Source organism: Pongo pygmaeus, chromosome 15, assembly GCF_028885625.2.
Source record: "Pongo pygmaeus isolate AG05252 chromosome 15, NHGRI_mPonPyg2-v2.0_pri, whole genome shotgun sequence".
NCBI lineage: Eukaryota > Metazoa > Chordata > Mammalia > Primates > Hominidae > Pongo > Pongo pygmaeus.
This window is the reverse complement of record NC_072388.2, coordinates 27,047,565-27,070,495: the sequence shown is the minus strand read 5'-3', so window position 1 is coordinate 27,070,495 and position 22,931 is coordinate 27,047,565. Positions and strand designations below refer to the sequence as shown.

Below are 22,931 nucleotides of genomic sequence, written 5' to 3'. Positions count from 1 at the left end.
ATGAACACCTTAAAAGTAAATATGTATAATACTTAAACTCGTTAAAGTTAAGTATCTTCCTTGGTGTCCCAATCTATTCAATGTCATCTCCTGGGAGATTACTTGTGAGCTTCTTTCATGTTGTCTAAAGGTAGCTGTAAACTTGTTCTCTAAAATGCTATTATTAAGAAATCCCATTGAAATTATAGACTTTTTTCCTGAGGCTTCCAAACTTTAAGCTATAGAGTTTTATTTCCTTCTCTTAAAAATGCCTTTGGCCTCCTAAATTATAGACACACATCTTCCAGAATTTTATAGAGATTTACCTTACTTGAGTTATTGTTCCTATGGATTTTGAAAAATCTTTCAAAGATCCGTCCTACTTAACTTGCTCTTGCCTTGAACTTCAGCTAATCTTCCTGAGCAATATCATAAGGTAAGAATCTGATATGACTCTATTAGTCTGAAAATCAGACCAAAAGGCAACTGACTTGTACATATGAAGTATACAGCTTATTGTTACGACAGAGCGAAATAAATATATGAAAAGATAAATTAAAAGGTACTTTTAAAAATGTTTACCTACCATGGACACAGGAACTAGTGAACTGTTTGAAGTCCCCCAAGTTCTTAGCACAGCACTGTTGTCAAGAGTGTTGGCCGGGCGCGGTGGCTCACGCTTGTAATCCCAGCACTGGGAGGCTGAGGCAGGGGGATCACGAGGTCAGGAGTTTGAGAACAGCTAGGCCAACACGGTGAAACCCCGTCTCTACTAAAAACACAAAAAAATTAGCCGGGCGTGGTGGCGGGCGCCCGTAGTCCCAGCTACTCCGGAAGCTGAGGCAGGAGAATGATGTGACCCCGGGAGGCGGAGCTTGCAGCGAACCGATATCGCGATACTGCACTCCAGCCTGGGCGACAGAGCGAGACTACCTCTCAAAAAAAAAAAAAAAAAGTTTTAGGTATATATTAAGGTATATATATTAAGGCAGACCTGTGTCGGTCTCATAATGGGTAAGGTGCTGCTAGTTCTTGCTATGGTAGAAAGATATATCAGGCTTTCAGCCCGGCGCAGTGGCTCACACCTGTAATCTCAGCACGCTGGGAGGCGGAAGCGGGCGGATCGCGAGGTCAGGAGATAGAGACCATCCTGGCTAACATGGTGAAACCCCGTCTCTACTAAAAAAAACAAAAAAAAATTTAGCCGGGTGTGGTGGCCCGGGCCTATAGTCCCAGCTACTCGGGAGGCTGAGGCAGGAGAATCGCTTGAACCAGGCAGGCGGAGGTTGCAGTGAGATGAGATCATGCCACTGCACTCCAGCCTAGCGACAGAGAGAGACTCCGTTTCAAAGAAGAAAAATAAGTATGTATATATATAGAGAGAGAGAGAGAGAGCAGGCTTTCTCTCGGTTTTAAGATTCTCCTGTCTTTTTTTTTTTTTTTTTTTTTTTTTTTTTTTTCCCGAGTTTCGCTCTTGTTGCCCAGGCTGGAGTGCAGCGGCGCGACTTCGGCTCACTGCAACCTCCACCTCCCGGGTTCAAGCGATTCTCCTGCCACAGCCTCCCGAGTAACTGGGATTACAGGCATGCGCCACCACGCCCGGCTAATTTTGTATTTTTAGTGGAGACGGGGTTTCTCCATGTTGGTCATATCTGGTCTCCAACTCCTAACCTCAGGTTATATGCCCGCCTGGGCCTTCCAAAGTGCTGGGATAACAGGCGTGAGCCACCGCGCCGGGCCAGGATTCTCTCATCTTTAGCATAGTGTCTCTGCCTCTTACCTGCCCTGGATTAATTGCTCCATCTGAATAACTGGTTTCTGCATGTTTCTCAGTTTCTAAGCAGTCACTCAACTCTGACACTTCTGTTCCTCTTTAACCAGTATCCTTAACATTCTCCCTCATTTTTGACAATGTACTCATCCTGGTTATGCAAGTGATTACAAATCTCTATCTGAGATATTTGAATCTATAGTTTTAATCTCACAGCACTGATCATCCAGTTCCTACAGTACATTCAAGTTATAAGTTCCATGGAGGTAAAAATTCTCTAAGTTGCAACTGTATAAAGGCATTAAAGAATCAACGAATAATACTTCTGGTGTTAATATAGCTGCATAAATCAGGATTCTGCATTTCTTTTCTCAAAAATAATTGAAAATAGGAAAAAGTTTTTAATAATCATGTGAAACTCCAATTTTTGGCAAATTGGTAGACATTTACAATCTATAGATTCCAAATTGATGAAAGAGATCACAAAAGCTATATGGGATAAAGCAAAAATTAAAAACTGTAGAGAGGAATATAAGCAAAGAGGGAGCCTTATAATATCAAATCTCCAAATTTTCTGGCAAAAGATATACTTCCTGAAGAGGAGGGATAGGCCCAGAAATGCAAAAATCTATCATCTTATTTCTGCTATGGGTGCATGAACTGGAGTAAGATAGACTGGCAGCAATAGCATTACTGGACCCAGTCTGGTTCCAAGAATAGAGGAAGCAATAATATACAAATAATGACACAGACACTGCACATGTTCTAAAGGCGTTTTTCTGTGGTATTTGAGTAGAAAGGAGACTTTTTGTTGTGAAAGCCAGAAAACTTACATATCAATTCCTACTGTTCTCTGGCACAAAAATCTCTTGCACATAGTTTAAGAAACACAAAATAATTCAACAATAGATATTGAAAATCAGGAAGACATTAAAGGAGGAAGAAAGTAAAGTATAGGCAACAAAAGAGAAGAATACTTAACAGGAAAGCGTGATACAGAGCAAGTAAAATCATAGCAAATATTTTAGCAAGCATTTAAAAATATTTTATAAAGCAAACTCCACTATGAAGGAAGACACAAAGCAGAAAGACAGAACTCAAAGAATAGACAGCGAAACAATAAAAGAAAATAAATTGCAAACTGGCAGGATTTGGAAAAGAATTAGAAGAAAAAAAGCTGTCACTGATTATGACAGAATTCAGTACAGTACAAGGGGTTTATACTTCTGTCATGATAGGGTGAATGGAGCAAGACTTAATTGTGCACTATAACCAACTAGAAAAATAGAAAACATAATGCAAATAAAGGGTTTGCAGACATCCTACAACACGTACTATATGATTATAGTCAGTAAGAGAAAAAAAAACAGCTTAGGTGAGTCTTATAATCAAACTGGATTTCTCCGCAGAAGAACTTTCTGAACCACATTGTCAGGAGGTAGATTCCAAGCAGAGCTAGGTGGTTACACTGAGTTGTGTAGACAGAGATCAGAGTGCTTAGAATTTTTGAGCCTGAAATTTTGAATGGAAGACAACAGGAAAGGAGAGAACATATAAATAAGTAAATCAGGAAATCTTTACCATCATCTCGGAGTCAGCTGCTGAACACTAAGTCATGCATATATAGGCCAAGACAAAAAGCAAAAAGGAAGCCGTGTGTCAATTTCCAGCTCTTACGCAGGTCTGGGAAAAGTTCAAGTTCCCAGAAGCCAGATTATACATTATTCACTAAATACTCAGAACTTTCTGTAGAAATACCAAGAGGGCTATAGCAAGCATACAGTAAAGATTGTTCTAAACTCACCCTACTAAAGCCTCAAAGAAAGGCTAGAATGGACAAAACTGAACTGCAAGAAACTTAACTACCTGACAGAGAAACATATTTTGAAGGAAGACAAAAAATATGACACTCAACAGCATGAAATTCATAATGTCCAGCACTCAATCAAATACTGTTATATACGTGGAAAAGCAGGAAAATTAAATCCACATCTAGGAGAAAAACCAGTCACTACAAATAGATCACAAATGACAGAAATGAGGAAATTAGCAGACACCAACTTTCAAAAACCTACCAAAACACTGCTCAAGCATGTAAAGAGTAACATGAACATAATGAAGGAACACATAGAATGTAGGACAAAAGTGTCAAACTTCTGGAGAAATAAATGTATTAAAGAATAAATTCACTGGATGAAATTAACAGTAGATTAGACATGATAGGAAAAATATCAATGAACTTGAAGACAGTGGTAGAAACTATCCTAAGTACAGATCAGAAAGAAAGAAGTCTAAAAAAGAATAAGTAATGAAGTCCCAGTAACTTGGAAAATGATATTAACTGCTGTAACATTAGTATAATTGGAATTCATGGAAGAGGTGAGACACTGAGGGTCAGAAAGAATATTGGAAGTAATAATAGCCAAAATATTCACAAATTTAATAAAAATAAGAAATCTTCAGGAACAAAATTAATAAACTCCAGTAGGATAAACACAAAGAAAAACATACCAAAGTACAACAGGAGGGAGTTGTTAAAACCAGTAATAAAAAGAAAATCTTAAAAGCACCCAGAGGAAAATAGACACATTGCATACAAAAGAACAAAGACAAACATGAATGCAGACTTCCAGTAAGAAACTATTGAAATCAGAAGACAGCAAAACATTTTAAAGTGCTGAAAGAAAAAACAATCATTTCAAGTTACAATTCTATATCCCCAGAAAAAAAGTCCTTCAAAATTAAAGGGAAAATGGATATTTCTTCAGGCAAAGAGTTAATCTATATATTTTTTAAGTTAATAAAAGATTTCAGGGAGCAAAATACATATATATATATACACATATCTATATCTATATCTATATCATCTATATATATATACCAAATGGAAACTTGTACCTATATAAAAGAATGGTGAGTACTTGAAAGGGTAAATATTTTGATGAATGTACTTTTCTTTTTAAAGATTTCTTTAATTTCTTTAAAGTTGAGTATGTAAGGCAAATATAGAAACAAAATTGATTGAAATTTTATATAGAAATAAAATGTGAGACAAAAATGGCACAAAAAAGGGTGGGATGGAAATGGTATAATATTATTTGAAGATACTCTGTGATAAAAGTGTATCAGTCATGGTTCAGTCACGTCAAAGGAACCATATAGAGTAAGTATAAGATAAAGTTTGTACAGCGTTAAGTATAATATAAAGAAAACATTAAAATCTGTTGTGTTTAGTTGTGTAAAGAAGCAGATGGAAGGGATATGAAAGGAAGTAACACTATTCTGACTATGTCTTTTTGAATAATTTTCATTTTGGAAGTATTCTTCATATTCAAAAACTTTAAATCAATATTTAACAAGAATGGGGAAAAGATCTAAAACTAATGCAAACAAAAACAAATGAACCCAACTGTAATTCCAAATAAAAAATACTAAATACACTGAAAAGAAAAAATAAAAGAACCAATACAAGTAACTTTTGATCACAAGTATTTTGATTATATACTCTCAATCCAGGTTAAAAAAAAAAACAGAACTGTTAAGAAATCTTGAACTCTTATTAGTAGGTTTGTTGTAGTACAGATGATTGAACAAATGAGCTGATGTTATTGCAAGTGAGGGTTTCCACTGTGGAGGCAGGGAGATAGAAATATAGAAAAATCTTGTAGGTTTGGTTTGCAATTGAAAGTATTAATATGAACTTTTACTTTACTTAGATATATACATTCACACATGCATATAAATATCATAGCTCTGTCTGTTGGAGAGGTCAAGAAGTAATAACACACCAATAATGAACAAAATTTCTGCCCAGATCTTGTTTTCTAAATGCTATTTTCCACTAAAGATACCAGAGGAAGGTAAGGGGAAGTTCAACATGAGTCTGGATGATCTTGTTGAGTGAGGGGGATAGTGCTTAAAAAGTGATGTCAAGAACCCATAGAATCCAGCCTGTAGGGTCTTCCACTGAATAAATCCAGGAAAATTTGAGCATCAAAACAAATAAGGTGGTAATAGAGTGTAACCCAAAGATTAAAATAGGAATCCATAAGTCTATACTGAAGACAGATAGAAGGAAGGAAAGAGGAAGAAAAGGATCTTCATTATAGTAAGCTTTGACTGACAAATATGAAGAGAGTGATTGATAGAGTTAAAAAATCATTATTTTTCAAGTATCATAGTTAAGATTGGGTCAGACAAGAATCATCAATGGATGCTGGATGTAGGAGTAAAATTTTAATGAAAAGCAGGTTATTTACATGGTTTTTAAATGTTTCTCTACAGAATGCCTATTAGCTGCATGAGGGGAAACAGTATCCAGAAAGTAGAGGACTGGACAACATCTGGACCAAGGGATCAAAATTAATATCAATAATGTGAGCTTATGGACATGATGCCGTAAAAACAATATCACTTTTGTGTTAGTCAAGCCAAGTGTGCTTAACCTGAGTCTAATCATAAAACGTATCTAAATTGAGGAACACGCTATAAAATAACTGACCTGTACTCTTCAAATAAGTCAATGTTGCAGGGCGCGGTGGCTCACGCCTGTAATCCCAGCACTTTGGGAGGCCGAGGAGGGCAGATCACTAGGTCAGGTGATTGAGACCATCCTGGCCAAAATGGTGAAACCCTGTCTCTACTAAAAATACAAATATTAGCTGAGCGTGGTGGCCTGTGCCTGTACTCACAGCTACTCGAGAGGCTGTGGCAGGAGGATCATTTGAACCAGGGAGTCGGAGGTTGCAGTGAGCTGAGATCGCACCACTGCACTCCAGCCTGATGACAAAGTGAGACTCTGTCTCAAAAAAAAAAAAAAAAGACAAGAAAAGAAAAGAAAAAAAGAAATAAATCCATGTTATGAAAGATTTGTGTATGTTTGAGAAAGTTCTCAGCTTAAAATAAAGAAATGATAATTAAATGTGATATGTAATCCTGGATTAGATACTGTACTTGTATTTTAAAATGCTACAAAATACATTATTGGCAATATTTTGTTAAAAGTCATAAGAATTTTCTATCAAAGTTAAATTTTCTAAATTTGATAGCTACACCTTGATTACATAAGAGAATATCTTTTTCTTAGGATATCAACTCTAACTACTGAAGTTTTAAGTGAGAAAAAGTGTTAATACATGCAACTGACTCTCAAATGAGTTAGAAAATTAAATCACAACTAGTTATTGGGCTTACATAGATAAACCACCTTGCCACAAGAATATTCATAAATTATTTTCAAATTTTGAAGGAATCAGGACAAAAAGAAAATGCTTCCACCTTTTTTCACAAAAGTATACTTAACCAAATTGCTGTAAACTATACATAGCTTAAAAGAGAGTATTTTCTTAAATTGGAAAACAAAACATTTAAGTAAAGAATCAACAATGTTTCAAATAAAATTTATAGAAACAAAAAAGAAAAATAAATCACATATAAATACAAATTATACATACACATATATCTCTACAGATAGAGAAAGTGGTGTTACTAATTGTACAAGTACTAATACATGTTCTAAGATTACATTTACTAATTTAATAAATGTACTAAAATGTTAAAATTTATTTTTCTTTTTTCCAGTTTTATTGAGGTATAATTGACAAGACAGCATATAGTTAAGATGTATAATGTGATAATTTGATATATTTATATATTATGAAATGATTGCCACAATCAAGCTAATTAATACATTCATCATCTCACAGTTACCTTGTGTATGAACACTCAAGATATACTCTCTTAGCAAATTTTATGTAAACAATGCAGTATTATTAATTGTAGTCATCACACAATACATTAGGTCCCTTTTATTACTGAAAGTTTGTACCCTTTGACCAACATCTTCGCTTTTTCCACCTCTGACCCAAACAAATTCTGGCAACCACCATTCTACTCCCTGCTTCTGTGAGTTTGAGTTTTTTAAATTTAATATACAAATGAGATAATACAATTTGTCTTTCTATGACTGGTTTATTTCACACAGCATAATGTCCTCCAGGTTCATCTATGATGTCACAAAAGGCAAGATTTCCTTTTTTATGGCTGAATAATGTTCAATTGTATATACAATATGTACCATAATTTATTTTTCCATTTATCCATCAATAGACATTTAGGTAGCTTTCATATGTTGGCAATTGTAAATAATGCTGCAACCAACATGGGAGTGCAGGTATCTTTTTGAGATACTGTTTTCATTTTCTCTGGACATATACTCAGTAGTGAGATTGCTGGACCATATGATAGTTCTATTTTAAATTTTAGAGATATCGCCATAGTGTTTTCCGCAATGACTGTGCCAATATACATTTTCACCAAAGTGTACAAGGGAAACATACCATCTCTACATCTTTTTATCTCTTGTCTTGTTTATAATAGCCATCCTAACAAGTGTGAGGTGATATGCATTTCCCTAATGCTCGTTGATGTTGAGAACCGTTTCATATACCTGTTGGTCATTTGTATGTTTTCTTTGAGAATATGTATATTCATGCTCTTCACCCATTTTCTAAATGAGTGGTTTTTGTGCTATTGAATTGTATAAGCTCCTTGTATTTTTTAATGTTAACTCGTTATTATATATATGGTTTGCAAATATTAGCTTCCATTCTGTAGGTGTCCTTTTCATCCCATTGGTTGTTTCATTTGCTGTGTAAAAGCTTTTTAATTTGATGTAATCTCACCTGTCTATTTTTGCCTTTCTTGCATGAGCTTTTGTTGTTCTATCCAAAAAAATCATTGCCAAGACCAATGTCAAGAAACTTTGTCCCTATGTTTTCTTCTAGAAGTTTATAGTTTCAGGTCTTATGTGCAAATCTGTAATCCATTTTGAGCTCCTTTTTGTGGATAGTGTAAGACAAGAGTCCAGTTTCATTTTTGTGGATATCCAGTTTTCCCAAAACTATTTCTTGAAGAGACTATTCTTTCTCCATTGTGTATTCTTTAAACAGTGGCAAGAATTAGTTGATGATATATGTGTGAGTTGATTTCTGAGCTCTCAATTCAATTTCATTGGTCTGTGTATCTGTTTGAGGGAAGTGCCATACTGTTCTGATTAGTATAGTTTTGTAATATAGTTTGAATTCAGGAAGTATAACATCTCCAGCTTTTTTATTCTTTCTTAAGATTGCTTTGGCTATTTGGGGCCTTTTGTGGTTTTATTTGAATTTTAGAATTGTTTTCTCTATATCTATGAAAAGTGGCATTAAAATTTTGATAAGGATTGCATTGGATCTGTAGATCACTTTGGGTAGTAAGGACATTTAACAATAGTAGTTCTTCCAGGCCATGAACATAGGATAGCTTTCCATTTTATTTGTGTCTTCTTCAATATCTTATAGTTTTCAGTGTTCAGATCTTTCACCTCCTTGATTAAATTAATTCCTAACCAATGTATTGTTTTTGATGCAATTATTAAAATTTCTTAAATCAGTAAAGCTTGGAAAAGAATATCTAGGAGCTTTCTGTAATATTCTTGCAACATTGCTGTAAATTTGAAGTTATTTCAAAATTAAAAAATTAAAAATATATTGGTATCATGTCATTTACAAATATGTGACAAATAGTCAATGTTGTAAATAATACTGTGATAATAATAATAACATAATAAAACTAAAAAATGTAATGTGAAGTGAAACAATATTTGGGGCATACATTACTTGCACTAAATCTCTTCTCTTTCATATCAAGAATTTAATAAACTATGGCATAAAGTTTTATATGAAAACATAGAGTGATACATATCTATTTGGCGAAGTTGAGATAATAAAAATTAGAAAAAAATATTTCAAATTTGTGGTGGGGGTTTGTCATGGAGCGAGGTTGGAGAGAGACCTACTTTAAATAAATAAAGCATTGGAAATATATTGGAAACAGATAATCAAATACGTCACGTTCTTACTTATAAGTGGGAACTAAACAATGGGTACACACAGACATACAGAGGGAAATAATAGACACCAGTGACTCCAAAAGGAGGGAGGGCGGAAAGAAGGGGAGGTAATTGAAAATTGAAAAATTACCTGTTGGATACAATGTTCATTATTTGGGTGATGAGTATACCAGAAACCCAAACCTCACCATTATATAATATATCCTTATAAGAAATCTGCATACGCACTTCCTGAATCTATAAAAATTAAAAACAAAAATAAAAACAAAGCATTGGCAAAATGTTCACGTGTGTGCATCTGTGCATACACACACAAACACACACACATACACTCCTACTTAAATAAACCATATGATGCATTTGAAGTCTGCAAATAGTCACTATTTGAGCTGTAGATGTAGATCTTGGCAAATATTCTATGACAAGTAAATAAGCAATAAGAAATTATATAGCAGCTGAGGTAGACAAATAGAAGAGACAGGACAGATACATAACACCAGGGATTTTTGCAAAGACAACCTGAAGCAATTGATTCTGTCAGCTTAAGCTGCTCTCACATTATCCTTAAGCTGGTGAGAGTTGATTCTGACTGAGCTAGACCTGTAGTAATAGAGGTTCGCTGAAAATAAAAAATTGGAAAACTCAGTCTGGCATTGTAGAATGCAGGAATTGTAGCAAGTAGAGTGCTTAATAAGAGTTTGTTTAAATAAACTTTTTATTTTAGAATAGTTTTAAATTTACTTAAGAGTTGTAAAGGTAATACAGAGAACCCCCATATACTTCATACTGTTTCTCCTACTATAAGCATCTTATTAGTACGATACATTTATCACAATTAATAAATAAATGGTGATATATTATTATTAACTAAAGTCCATATTTTATTCAAATTTCCTTAGTTTTCATCAAATGATCTTTTTGGGACTGAGAGTCCATCGAAGATGCTGCATTGATTTGTCACATGTTCTCAGGCGCCTCTTGGCTGTAACAGTTACTCAGACTCCTTGTTTTCAATGACCCTGACAGTTTGGAGCAGTACTGGTCAGGTATTTTGTCAATGTCCCCCTTTGGGGATTTGCTTCATGTTTTTCTTACAATTGTACTGGAATTATGTGTTTTGGAGAGGAAGAGCATAGAACTGCCTTTTTCATTACATCATATCAAGAGTAGGTATTATCAACATGAGTTGTCTCTGTTAATATTAATCTTGATCACTTAGCTGTTTGTCAAGTTTCTTGGCCATAAAGTTACTCTTTTTCCCCCGTTTACATACTGTACCCCTTGGAAGGAAGTCGCTATGCACAGTTCACACTTAAGGACTGAGGAAGAGTTATGTTCCATCTCCTTGAAGGTAGAGTATCTACATAAATTATTAGCACAGAATATTTGTTTATTCTTTATTTGTTTGTTTACTCATTTATTTATATCAATATGGACTCCTGGATATTTATCTTATACTTTTGGCTATAATCCAATACTATTGTATTAATTTTGTTGCTGAAATCATTCCAGCTTTGCCCATTGGGAACTTTTATGTTTCCTCTTGACTTACTCCCGTCATTGACTGATTGACTCTGTGTGTGTGTGTGTGTGTGTGTGTGTGTGTCTTGAGCACTTTCTTACTTTCTGACACTACAAGGTTCTCTCAGTTCATCTTGTATGTTTTCTGCTTCAGCCCTAGAATCAGGCGTTTCTTTAAGAGGCCCTACTTCCTCTAATTGGATAATTCTAGAAACCAGTATTTGAATCTGAGGTACGTTTGTTGCTCCTGAGTATCCTTGTTTCTAGACCCTCTCAGCTAATAGAATAAGGAAATATACGTGAGTATATTGACCTTTGTATATACATATATCTGTAAATATTTCTAGGTGTATCCATCTGAATCTATATTAAGCTAAAAATGAGTTCATGCTGATGTTTATATTACCCAATGGATCATTCCAGCCTTCTCTCATTTGTCTGTATCCTCTAGCTTCAACAGTGAGAAAATGATTTCCATCATTCAAACATCCATTGACTTAAATGTTTAATTCTAATATACATGTGTAGTGGTTTTAGAATCGTTAACCCATTCTACCACAGAAAACAAATATCAACTAAAGTTCAATACTTACATGAAGTTTATTTGCTGTTAGTCTTACAGACTCCACTCATTTTCAAACTTTCTTAAGCCAGAACCTTTTCTCCTTACTTTTTTAGTGAGATTGTTTTGTACATGATATGCAGTTAGATTCTTTTGTCACAGTATGCATTTCATTTGAGAACTCCCAACCTTTCAAATAATTTTTTAAATTTGCGTATATTAAATTCAAACTTTGTGCTATGAAGTTGTATGGGTCTTGACAAATGCATGCTGTTGTGTATCCATCACTTGAGTATCATACGTGATAGTTTCATCTCCTTTAGAAAAAAAGTCCTAATATTGACAGTGTAATGCATTCACTTACTAACTGTCTCTGTAGAGCCCTACTAACTCAGGGAATTCTGTACACACATAATGAATATTTCGACACGTCTTTGCCTATGCATTGAAATTGTGAACAACTTTTTTCTTAATAGTTTAGGTTTCCCCATTTAAAATGCTGTAGGCGATTTTGAATAAGAAAATTATACATTTTTTGCCAGGCGCCGTGGCTTACGCATGTAAGCACTTTGGGAGGACAAGGTGGGTGATCACCTGAAGCTGGGAGTTCAAGACCAGCCTGACCAACATGGAGAAACCCTGTCTCTACTAAAAATACAAAATTAGTTGGGTGTGGTGGCGCATCCCTGTAATCCCAGCTACTCGGGAGCCTAAGGCAGGAGAATCGCTTGAACCTGGGAGGTGGAGGTTGCGGTGAGCCGAGATCGCGCCACTGCACTCCAGCCTGGGCAACAAGAGTGAAACTTCATCTCAAAAAAAAAAAAAAAAAAAAAAGGAAAAGGAAATTATACATTTTTTGCCCAAAACAAAAATGTGTTCACAAATTTTATTTTCCACAATTTGGAAATGTGTCTATAGGCAAACAAGGTCAAGCTTATAATTTTCATAAATGTAATTTTGCAAATCTCATAAAAACTAAAACTCCTTTTACATAATGTAATGAATAGGTGATGGTGGCATGCATAATGCAATTTTCACAAATGAAGTTAAATATGAGTTCATATTTCTGTATTCAAGAAAAATATGAACTAACTCAATAAAGATGAGCAATATTAACCTTAAGGAGTTAATCATCAGAGTGAATGAGGGAAAATAGTATAATTAGCAATATATGAAGGTAGTCATTAAGGTGAACCAAGGCACATAATATAGTTTCCCATATAATATAAACAAAAACCAAAGTTCCCATAGCAACACAAACTTTTCTCCAACGTACACACACTGTACATTGGATTACTGGTTAGAGCTTTAATTTACAGTTTCTTAACTGTGTATTTGTGTAATAAGGGCATATTAACATGGTTCTGAGAACAATAAGATTTATATAGTCACATTCAGCTGTGTTTAGATTTGCTACCTTCAAACTTAATTTTCTATTTAGTTGACATTCCCTAAAAATATGCTGGCATTTTAGATCAATTTCATTAAAAGTCACACTGATCTTATTTGTGGCAATGTTTGTAAGCATTTTTATTCTTTAGCTTGCATGTTTTAGGATACACGTCATGTGGATGTGAAATTTAATTTTAAAAACTTTGATGATTAAATATAGTGATGTTAAAATATAAACTTATTTGAAAATTAGGAAATTTAGTAGCCAGCCCCAAATTTTTTCACATAAACAGTAAAATAATAGATGCCACACAATAATATTCTTTGTTAAAGATGGGCAATTATTTTTTGAAAGAAAATTTTTCTCTTCTCTAATTCTAGCTCAAATAATGTATCCCATTATAGCTATATTTTTATTTTGAATTTCTTCTCTATAAACAAAATAGGGCTACTTAAACATTTACATTTACAAAGAATTTTACAATCATTTATATACTAATATTCATAAGATTTTTGTGACTGTGCCAGATGAGTGATAACTACAATTGTATTTTATATATGGAAAAGGATGCAAACACATAAGGTCACACAACAATGATAAACTGGCAATATAGTAGTCACCCAGGATATTAACATTAAAGTCCTACATTGTTTGTAGTAGATGAAGAAGACTAGGGGAGAAATCTTATGTTTTATTTCATATTCACACATTTTATTCATCTAGAGGTAAACACCTATGCATTTTTATTGAGAACTGACAATTGAATGCTTAGGATATGCTGAAGAATTTTATTGGCTCTCTATTTCAAAGAGAAATGGAACTTTTTGAGATTTAAATTATTGATATATTTTGCTCATTGTAAAATGGAAAGAGTTTAAGAGAGGTTTTTTTTTTTTTTTTTAACTAATCTATCTGTCCTTAAATGCAATGCTCTCTAAGATTTGTCTCTTTTGGAATTATATTATGACAGGGACAGAAGAATCAATCTTTAAGTGAAGTTTAGTGTGAAGTCTCAAAACTAAAATATTTTGGAATTTAAATTCTCAAAGGCATATAATTGAGCATCTGATATGGATTATAATTTAAATAGGCTGTATAAAAATACAAAATTCATAGCAAATTTTCCAGAAAACATAGATTTACATTCTTCCATTAGTTAAAATATCTTACTTAATAAGCATATATATATATATGAGAAGCTGAAAATAAACTTCAGAAGCTGAAGTTTAGTGTAAAGCCTCAAAACTAAATTATTTCGGAATTCAAATTCTCAATGGCGTATAATTGAGCATCTGATATGGCTTATAATTTAAATAGGCAGAATAAAAATATGAAATCTTTAGCAAACTCTCCAGAAAACATAGATTTACATTCTTCCATTAGTTAACATATCTTACTTAATAAGCATTAATATATTTATACATAAAATAAGAGAAGCTGAAAATAAGTGTATGCCATCTATCTTTGTTTTTACCAATATTTATTTCGTTTTGTTTTATAGATGACATTAAGATTTTAGTTTTTTTTTAGCACTTAAAGATGTTCTCATTTGGTACCAATGTAAATGGTTTCATTCATGTTGCTGTGAAAATGAAAACATAGTGTCAGAATGTGAATTTTTTTTTTTTTTTTTTTTTTTGAGATGGAGTCTCTCTCTGTTGCCCAGGCTGGAGTGCAATGGTGTGATCTCAGCTCACTGCACCCTCCATCTCCTGGGCTCCAGCAGTTCTCCTTCCTCAGCCTCCCAGGTAGCTGGGATTACAGGCATGCACCAGGGCACTCGGCTAATTTTTGTATTTTTAGTAGAGACAGGGTTTCACCATGTTGGCCAGGCTGGTCTCAAACTCCTGACCTCAGGTGATCCGCTCGCCTTGGCCTTCCCAAGTGCTGGGATTACAGGCATGAGCCACCGGGCCCAGCCCCAGAATGTAAATTTTTAAACCAAGATGTCCAATTTCAGGAAGATAAGATCATCTCTTTTGAAGACAATGATAAATATTCAAGTTTTCCTTCATGAAGGTAATGTTTTTTGTCTAAGTCAACATACTTTACCATTTTTAAACTTTTCTCATCATATTTTTGACAGCAGGTTTTCCAATTTTGACAGCTCTTTAAAAGTAATTTTAACAGCCGAGTGATTTCTCTTCTAAGCAAAGTCAGATTATGTGAAATGTCAATGTAAAAACTATACACTTTGACACATAATCATTTTTAGTTGAATTTACTTATTAATTTTGCTTGCTATTACTAATAAAACATAAGTGCTTAGCTAATTGTATTGCTTTTTGAAATGTTTTAAAGGTATTTAAAACTGTATCCTTTTTACTACAAAATGTCTCATTTCATCACAATCATTTGCCCTTCCAAAAATGAAGAAGTGGGGGGAGTAGCGGTGCTAGGTTGTTATAAAGCAATTGAAATGCTGAGAAAAACGGCTACTGTAAAGTAAAAGTCAAGCCCGCATTGGTCCTAACCAGGATTATGATAAGGACAGAAGAATCTGAATCCCCTGGGGATCTTTTACAAAATATATGCATGCCCCATCTCCCCATACCCACACAAAGCTATCGTCTCAACATTATAGCTGAGGTTCTGATATACTCTCAGGGTAAGAGGACAAATAATGTCTTTTCACCCACCCACTCTCTCACCCGGTAGAAAACCTTTGGAAACAATTTAAATAAAAATTGGCAACTACCTTGACTGAATTAATCCAATTAATTTCTTCAATCCTTTATTTCACAAAGTGTTGCAGGAGGTGAGGTAATTATATGATAAATATAAACAAATGGGGTTGTCAGTTAAAAAATTATCTTCTCTTTATAATATTTGCTCTTCTTGGCCCGGTGCGGTGGCTCACACCTGTAATCCCAGCACTTTGGGAGGCCGAGGTGGGCGGATCACTAGGTCAGGAGATTGAGACCATCCTGGCTAACACAATAAAACCCCATCGCTACTAAAAATGCAAAAATTAGCTGAGTGTCCTGGTGCATGCCTGTAATCCCAGCTACCTGGGAGCCTGAGGCAGGAGAATCACTTGAACCCAAGAGGCTGAGGTTGCAGTTAGCTGAGATCTACTCTTCTGTTTCATGATCATTTACTTTGGTGATTGAAAGCTTGTTTTTTCACAAAATGACACTGCCGTAATTGTAAAGAAAATAGTTTTACAGAAGAGGATTTCATTTTAGTTGATGATCCACCACTATGTGTTAAGTCTCATCTGACCATTCTTCCCACCTCCCCCTTTTAACTTTTATTTTAAATTCTGGGGGCACATATGCCGGTTTGTTCCAAAGGTATATTGCATGAGATAATGGTTTGGAGTACAATTGAACCCGTCACCCAGGAAGTGAGTATAGTACCCAATAGGTAGTTTTGCAACCCTTGCCCCCTCCCTCCATCTCACTTCTAGTATTCCCCAGTGTTTATTGTTTCCATCTGTATGTCCATGTGTACTCAACATTTAGCTCCTACTTATAAGTCAGAACATGTGGTATTTGGTTTTCTGTTTCTACGTTAGTTCGTTTAGGGTAATGGTCTCAAGCTGCATCATGTTTGTAAAGGACATGATTTTGTTCTTTTCATGCCTGTGTAGTATTCCATGGTTATGTGTATCTGCTTTTCTTTATCCAGTCCACCATTGACAGGCACTTGAATTGATTTTATTTCTTTGCTATTGTGACTAGTGCTGCAATAAACATATAGGTGCAGGTGTCTTTTTAGTAGAATAATTTATGTTCCTTTGGGTACAAACCTAGTAATAGGATTGCTAGGTTGAATGGTAGTTCAACTGGTAGTTCTTTGAAAAATCTCCAAACTGCTCTCCACAATGGCTGAACTAGTTTACATTCCCACCAACAGTGTATAAGCGCCCTCTGCAGCTCTGCCAACACTTATTACTTTTTTAACTTTTTAACAACATGCATTATGACTAGTATGAGATGGTATCTTGTTGTGGTTTTGATTTGGATTTCTCTGAGGATGAGTAATGTTGAGCATTTTTTCATATGTTTGTTGGCCATTTGTGTGTCTTCTTATGAAAAGTGCCTGTTCAGGTCCATTGCCCACTTTTTAATGAGATTATTTGGTTTTTGCTTGTTGATTTAATTTCTATATAGATTCCAGATATTAGGCCTTTGTCAGATGGATAGTTTGTGAATCTTTTTTCTCATTCTGTAGGTTGTCTGTTTACTGCTCTGAAAGCATCTCTGGCTGTGCAGGAGTTCCTTAGTTTAATTAGGTCCCACTTGTCAGTTTTTGTTTTCATTGCTTTTGAGGATTTAGCCATAAATCCTTTGCCAAGGCTGATGTCAAGAAGGGTGTTTCCTAGGTTTTCTTCTAAGATTTTTGTAGTTTGAGGATATGCCCACAATTCTAAGAATAAGAATTGTATCTAATGTATAGCATAAGAAATTCTATTAATAATGAACTAAGCAAAATTTAGTAAAGTCAGATTGTTTTTATCGGATAAATTTATTCAGAAATATACACTGTCTCAAGTATTAAACTGGATTCTAAATCATCCTATGTCCCCATTTATTTCAGAAATACTCCATCTCACTTTAAATGAGTAGATTTGCCCTAGAAGAATTAGGAGCATTAATTACATTTGCAATATTAACAAGTAAACAAAGAAAAAAAATGGGCCAGGCTCAGTGGCTCACACCTGTAATCCCAGCACTTTGGGAAGCTGATGCGGGCGGATCCCGAGGTCAGGAGATCCAGACCATCCTGGCTAACACAGTGAAACACCGTCTCTGCTAAAAATACAAAAAAAAAAAAATTAGCCACGCCTGGTATGGGGCGCCTGTAGTCCCAGCTACTCTGGAGGCTGAGGCAGGAGAATGATGTGAACCCGGGAGGCGGAGCTTGCAGTGAGTCGAGATCTCACCACTGCGTTCCAGCTTGGGTGACAGAGTGAGACTCCACCTTAAAAAAAAAAGAAAAGAAAAAAAGAAATTATAAGTTCATTTACGCACTTCCTAGTACATAACATCACTGAGAGGTTGTACCCCATCGTATGTCTGATTCCTTCTAATGTTGGAGAAGATATTACCACCATAAAATGTTTCCATTTTTCTGTGCAGCTCTTGGTTCTAGAAAATTCTTCCTATAAGGAATGACAGTTTACCACCAACTAATTTTAATCTGTTGGCCTTAGTGGTTCTAGCCAATTAAGCTATTTACTTTTCATGTTGCTTTGTTCAAGTCTCTATGCTTCTCTGGGTTCATGCTTCATCCTTGATGTAGTCAGCTAGCATTCTTCATCCTTAAAGCTGATATCTGTGACTCCAGTTCTTTCATTACTCTAATTTATCCTGAAGTCTGTGTCATCTTGCCTCCCTTCTCAGAAACCTTCAATGGCTCCCAGTTTTCCAAATGAATTAGGTACAAACTCCTTAATTTGAGTGAAAATTCACAGATGAAACTGGTAACTTGTATTATCTCTGGAGGAGAACAGGTCACTTGGTGGGGCGTATGGGTAGACATTTTAACCAGATTCTCTGTTTCAAACATTTTGGAAGGTTTCTAAAAAGCTTATAGGACCTATGACCTGTGCCTTATAGGGCTAATATAGTTAAAAATGCTTTGCTCAACTCAATTTATTTTCAACTACCAGACGTGTCCCTCACTTCTCACTACCACTCCAGTGAAATTTCTCTCATTTTGGTCAGCTAAATCATTCTAGACCTCACTTTTCTTGATCTCATCATGGTTAGGCTAACTAAGCTCTTGTTTTTGAAATTCTCCATAGGCCTTGCAATGCATGTTTCTCCTGCCTTTTCTCCTCCTACTCTCACTGCTTTTTCCTAGCCTTCTTCATAGGCCCTTCTTTCTTTGCTCATCCTGCAATTGGTACTTCCTATAGTTCCATCTTAGGTTTTCTTGCTTATTACTTTATTCATTCTTCTTTTATGTCTTAATTTGGTTTTCACCATTGCAGACTCTAAGTCAGCTACTTCAAGGCAAACAAATTATTTTGTTAGTAATGCCAGAAAGCACAAATTAAAAAAAAATGGAAAAAGCAAAACATAAAAGAATATGTGGATTAATGGGTTTCCACTGTGGGAAATTGAAGCCGAATCCATTAAAAACTCTTTAATGTATCATGTAGAGTATGTCTCAGAATTGTTCAACTGAGAGAGAACCTGAGCGTTTATCCCCTGCCTCTCATCCTCATTTCCTAAGGTTGCCCCTAAGGACATTAAATTCCAGCTACCCTGTATGATGTCTGAGCAAGCTCTTATGGCATTGGAAGAAGCTCTTGGTCAGAGAAGCGGAGATTAAAGAGTTTGAAGTAGAAACCTGCCAGTGATAATAAAAACTATCCATTGGGACTACAAATGAATTCAGAGAATATGAAGTGGAGTGTTACAAAGCTATATTGAATGATCTTATCCGTACTCATAGCTTCATATAGTACCTATTTACTAATCACTATCAAACATTTATCTTCAGTCTAGATCTCTCTTTTGAGTTCAAAGGCTCATTGGGATTTGACACCTAAATATCATAAGAGCATCTCAAAATCAACTTCACAAAACTAAGTTCATCATCTTTTATTTAATTTTTTTTATCTCTAGAAGTCATCCTACACCTCTTGTTTTCCCTACCCACAATGCATAAAGTCAAAAATGTTATCAAATCAACCTCTAAATTTATTTTAAAGTGACTTTAAATACCCCCATTGCCAGCACCCTAGTTTAGGCCCTCATCAAAAATGTTTAGCCTGGTCTACTACAAAAGCTATCTAGCTTGTTTTTCTGCTTTGAATCACCTCCTAGCAAACATCCTCACAGTTGCCAGAATTATTTCTATCAAGCATGTAAATTTGATCTTCTGACTTTGGCTGAAAATACTTCAATAGCTCATCATCCCCTCCAAGAAAAGTCTCAACCTTTTAAAATGGCCTCTGAGGGTTTTCGTGATACTGCATTTGACTACTTCTCCAGCTTCATCTTCTGCCAAAAGCTCTTACACTTCTGCCACTTTGCATGTTCAGTCCCTATGTCTGGAGCTTTCTTACTCATCTTGTCTACCTCACTAATGTCTCCTCAGATGTGAAGACCTAGTTCACTTCATCCTCTTTGGGAAGCACTCCCTGGTTCTACCAAGTAGAATTCAGTTTGACAAACACAGGAACAAAAATGGCATGTTAAGAAAGGCTGAATGGAAAAATTTCAAATCCAAAGGAGCCTGGATACAAAATCCAACATTTCAGTCAAGCAGAAGGGAAGAGAGACAGAAGAAAGCACTTGCCAGCCAAACCCTCCTGCTCTAATAAACTTTACTAGAAGCCTTGCCTAGTGACTTCTACTTAAATTTATTTGGCCACAACTGTGTCACAAGGTCGCAGCTAGCTGTAAGGGACAAAGAGTTTACACAGATTTTTTTAGCTGTGTACCTATCCATAACAAAATTAGGACTCTGTTAACAAGGAATATGAGAATAACAGATTTTTTTTACTGTTACCTATCAGTGTCCTTAGCAATAGGTGGCATTAATACATTCTTGTTATAAATGAGGAAATTAAGATGTAAAGAGCTTAAGTAATCTGTCCAAGATCACAATTAATAATTAAAGATTAAACCTAAACGGTCTAACTCTAGTATCATTGCTCATAACACTCATACATTTACTTATTATAAATATTTAGGTTCTAATACTTTGGTCATCCTAACCCTTAAAATAGGGATGATATGTTTGTTCCTTAGCATCACTACATTGCCCGGAACAGGATTTTACACACAGAAAATTTTCAATATATATTTCTGGATGATGATGAAGATGCTTAAAAATGGTTTCATTTCTTAAAATAACTGATAACTTTCATGTTAACACATGCACGTCTATCTGATTGAATTCATATGTGTATTTCTGCTCCCTTCAAAAATCTTATTAATGAGAAGATCAATGGGATGGGAGAAGAAAAAGATAAAATATACCAATGAAATTTAGAAATTGCGGACAGAATAGGATGGTAGAAACTGACTTGCTAGACTACATGCAAGACATCCAATGGAGCCAAAGCCAAGATGAGTTGCTGAACTAAAAAGAGAGTGATTAATTAAAACTTTGCATACCTGCTTCCTCTTCTTTGCTGACAACCCAGGTTGGCCCCTTCTTGTAGGAGATTACAAGCTTCCTCCATAAAGAATACTAAAATTTGGGGATCTCCCACAGAAGTGCCCTAATCTCTACATTATCAACTGATGTGAAACTCACTACACAGTACTCCCCAAATATACAGTTTTCAAACAGCATTTTGGTGCTCTTTAGTTCTCAAATATTAATGAAAAGCCTCTGATATTAAATATAACAATTGCAACAAAAAGAAAAAAGTATTACTGAGAGGAAACAAAATCAAGGAGAAGAAAATTTTACTATAATTAATATCCTGAGAAAGATGAGCAAATATTTACACCAATAAACCAAAAATGAAACATTCAGAGACCAAGAAAGAGTTCTCTGAAATATTAAGTAAGAGAGCCAAAATAGACTATCATAAATTCAAGTTTGGCTGTATGTGAAAGAAGAAAAAGTCTTTCAGAAAGCATAACAAAAAGGCAAAGAGATAGAAAATAGTTTTTTAAAAATCCTAAAATCAAAGAGTCAGCTCAGGAAAGTAAAAAACCAAATACCAGGATTTCCAAAACAGGAAAAAAAAAAAAAAAAAAAAAAAAAAAAAAAAAAAAAAAAAAAAAAAAACCATGACAGAGGAAACTATCAGGGCAATAATACAAAAATATTTCCCAGACCCAAAATACATGAGGTTCCAGATTGAAAGTCACAACCAAGAGTTGAGCAAAATTAATGAAAAAGTCCCACACCAAAGACACATAGCATTACAGAATTTTAAAATGGGAACAATAGACATTATGGACTACTAGAGTGGGGGTGGGGGATTTGGGTTAAAAACTCCCTGTAGGGTACTATGCTGATTCTCTGGGTGACGGGATCGGTACTCCAAACCCCAGTATCTTGCAATATTCCCATGTAACAAATGTGCACATGTACACCCTGTATCCAAAGTAAAAGTTAAAAAGAAAAAAATACCATTAAAAAATCCTAAAAAAAAGAATCAACCCTGAGAAAGAAAAAGAGAGAAAATAGAACATATACAAAGAATCAAGAAACATAATCATATCTAACATCTCAATAGCATCACTCTTAACAGAAGGTGGAAAACCATGGAGCAATAATTTTCAAATTCTGTGAGAAAATTATTTCCAACCAGACTATCAATCAAGAGCAAGAGTAGAATACAATCATTTTTAAGTAATTCCTAAAATAGTTTTTCTTCTAGGTAGCCATTCATTCTCAGGAAGGTATTAAAGGATATACTCCACCAAATCAAAGAAATAAGTCAATGAATATCAAATCCAGGAAAAAGGGAATCACATTTAGGAAAGAGAAAAAAGTAATTTCCAGGATGATGAAAAAATGTTTGAGAAAAACAGCTACACAGTAGGCCTTGACTAAACTAAACAAAACTGCCATAGAGCAGTCTGGGCCAGAAGAATAGATATATTCAGAAAACAATAATAAAAAAAGGAAATACATATGTTATGTAATGTATTTGGGTACAAAAAACAAGATTTATAATTTTGGTAGAAAGTTGGCTCTGAAATAACAATGGTCACATAAAAAAAAAAAACTGAACAAATGTAAAGTAATGTAATTATGAACCAAGCTCTAGGAAAAACAAAAAGTTGTATTAGAAAGTAAATGCAATCAAGGGGCCATACACTTAAAAGCTATACACAGTACTTATAGTCAAAAACATAACCACAGAATGTTGTTTTTTTAATAG

General features: G+C 34.7%; 1 long non-coding RNA gene across 1 annotated transcript in view; it reads left to right on the top strand.

The window, feature by feature from the left end:
* The first annotated feature begins 912 nt into the window (after positions 1 to 912).
* LOC134738105 (uncharacterized) overlaps positions 913 to 22,931 on the top strand; it is a 28,207-nt gene continuing 6,188 nt past the window's right edge. Inside the window, exons 1-3 of the long non-coding RNA XR_010123647.1 lie at positions 913 to 993; positions 6,035 to 6,126; positions 11,317 to 11,394. This is a non-coding gene — a long non-coding RNA (uncharacterized LOC134738105). The remainder of the gene's footprint in view (positions 994 to 6,034; positions 6,127 to 11,316; positions 11,395 to 22,931) is intronic.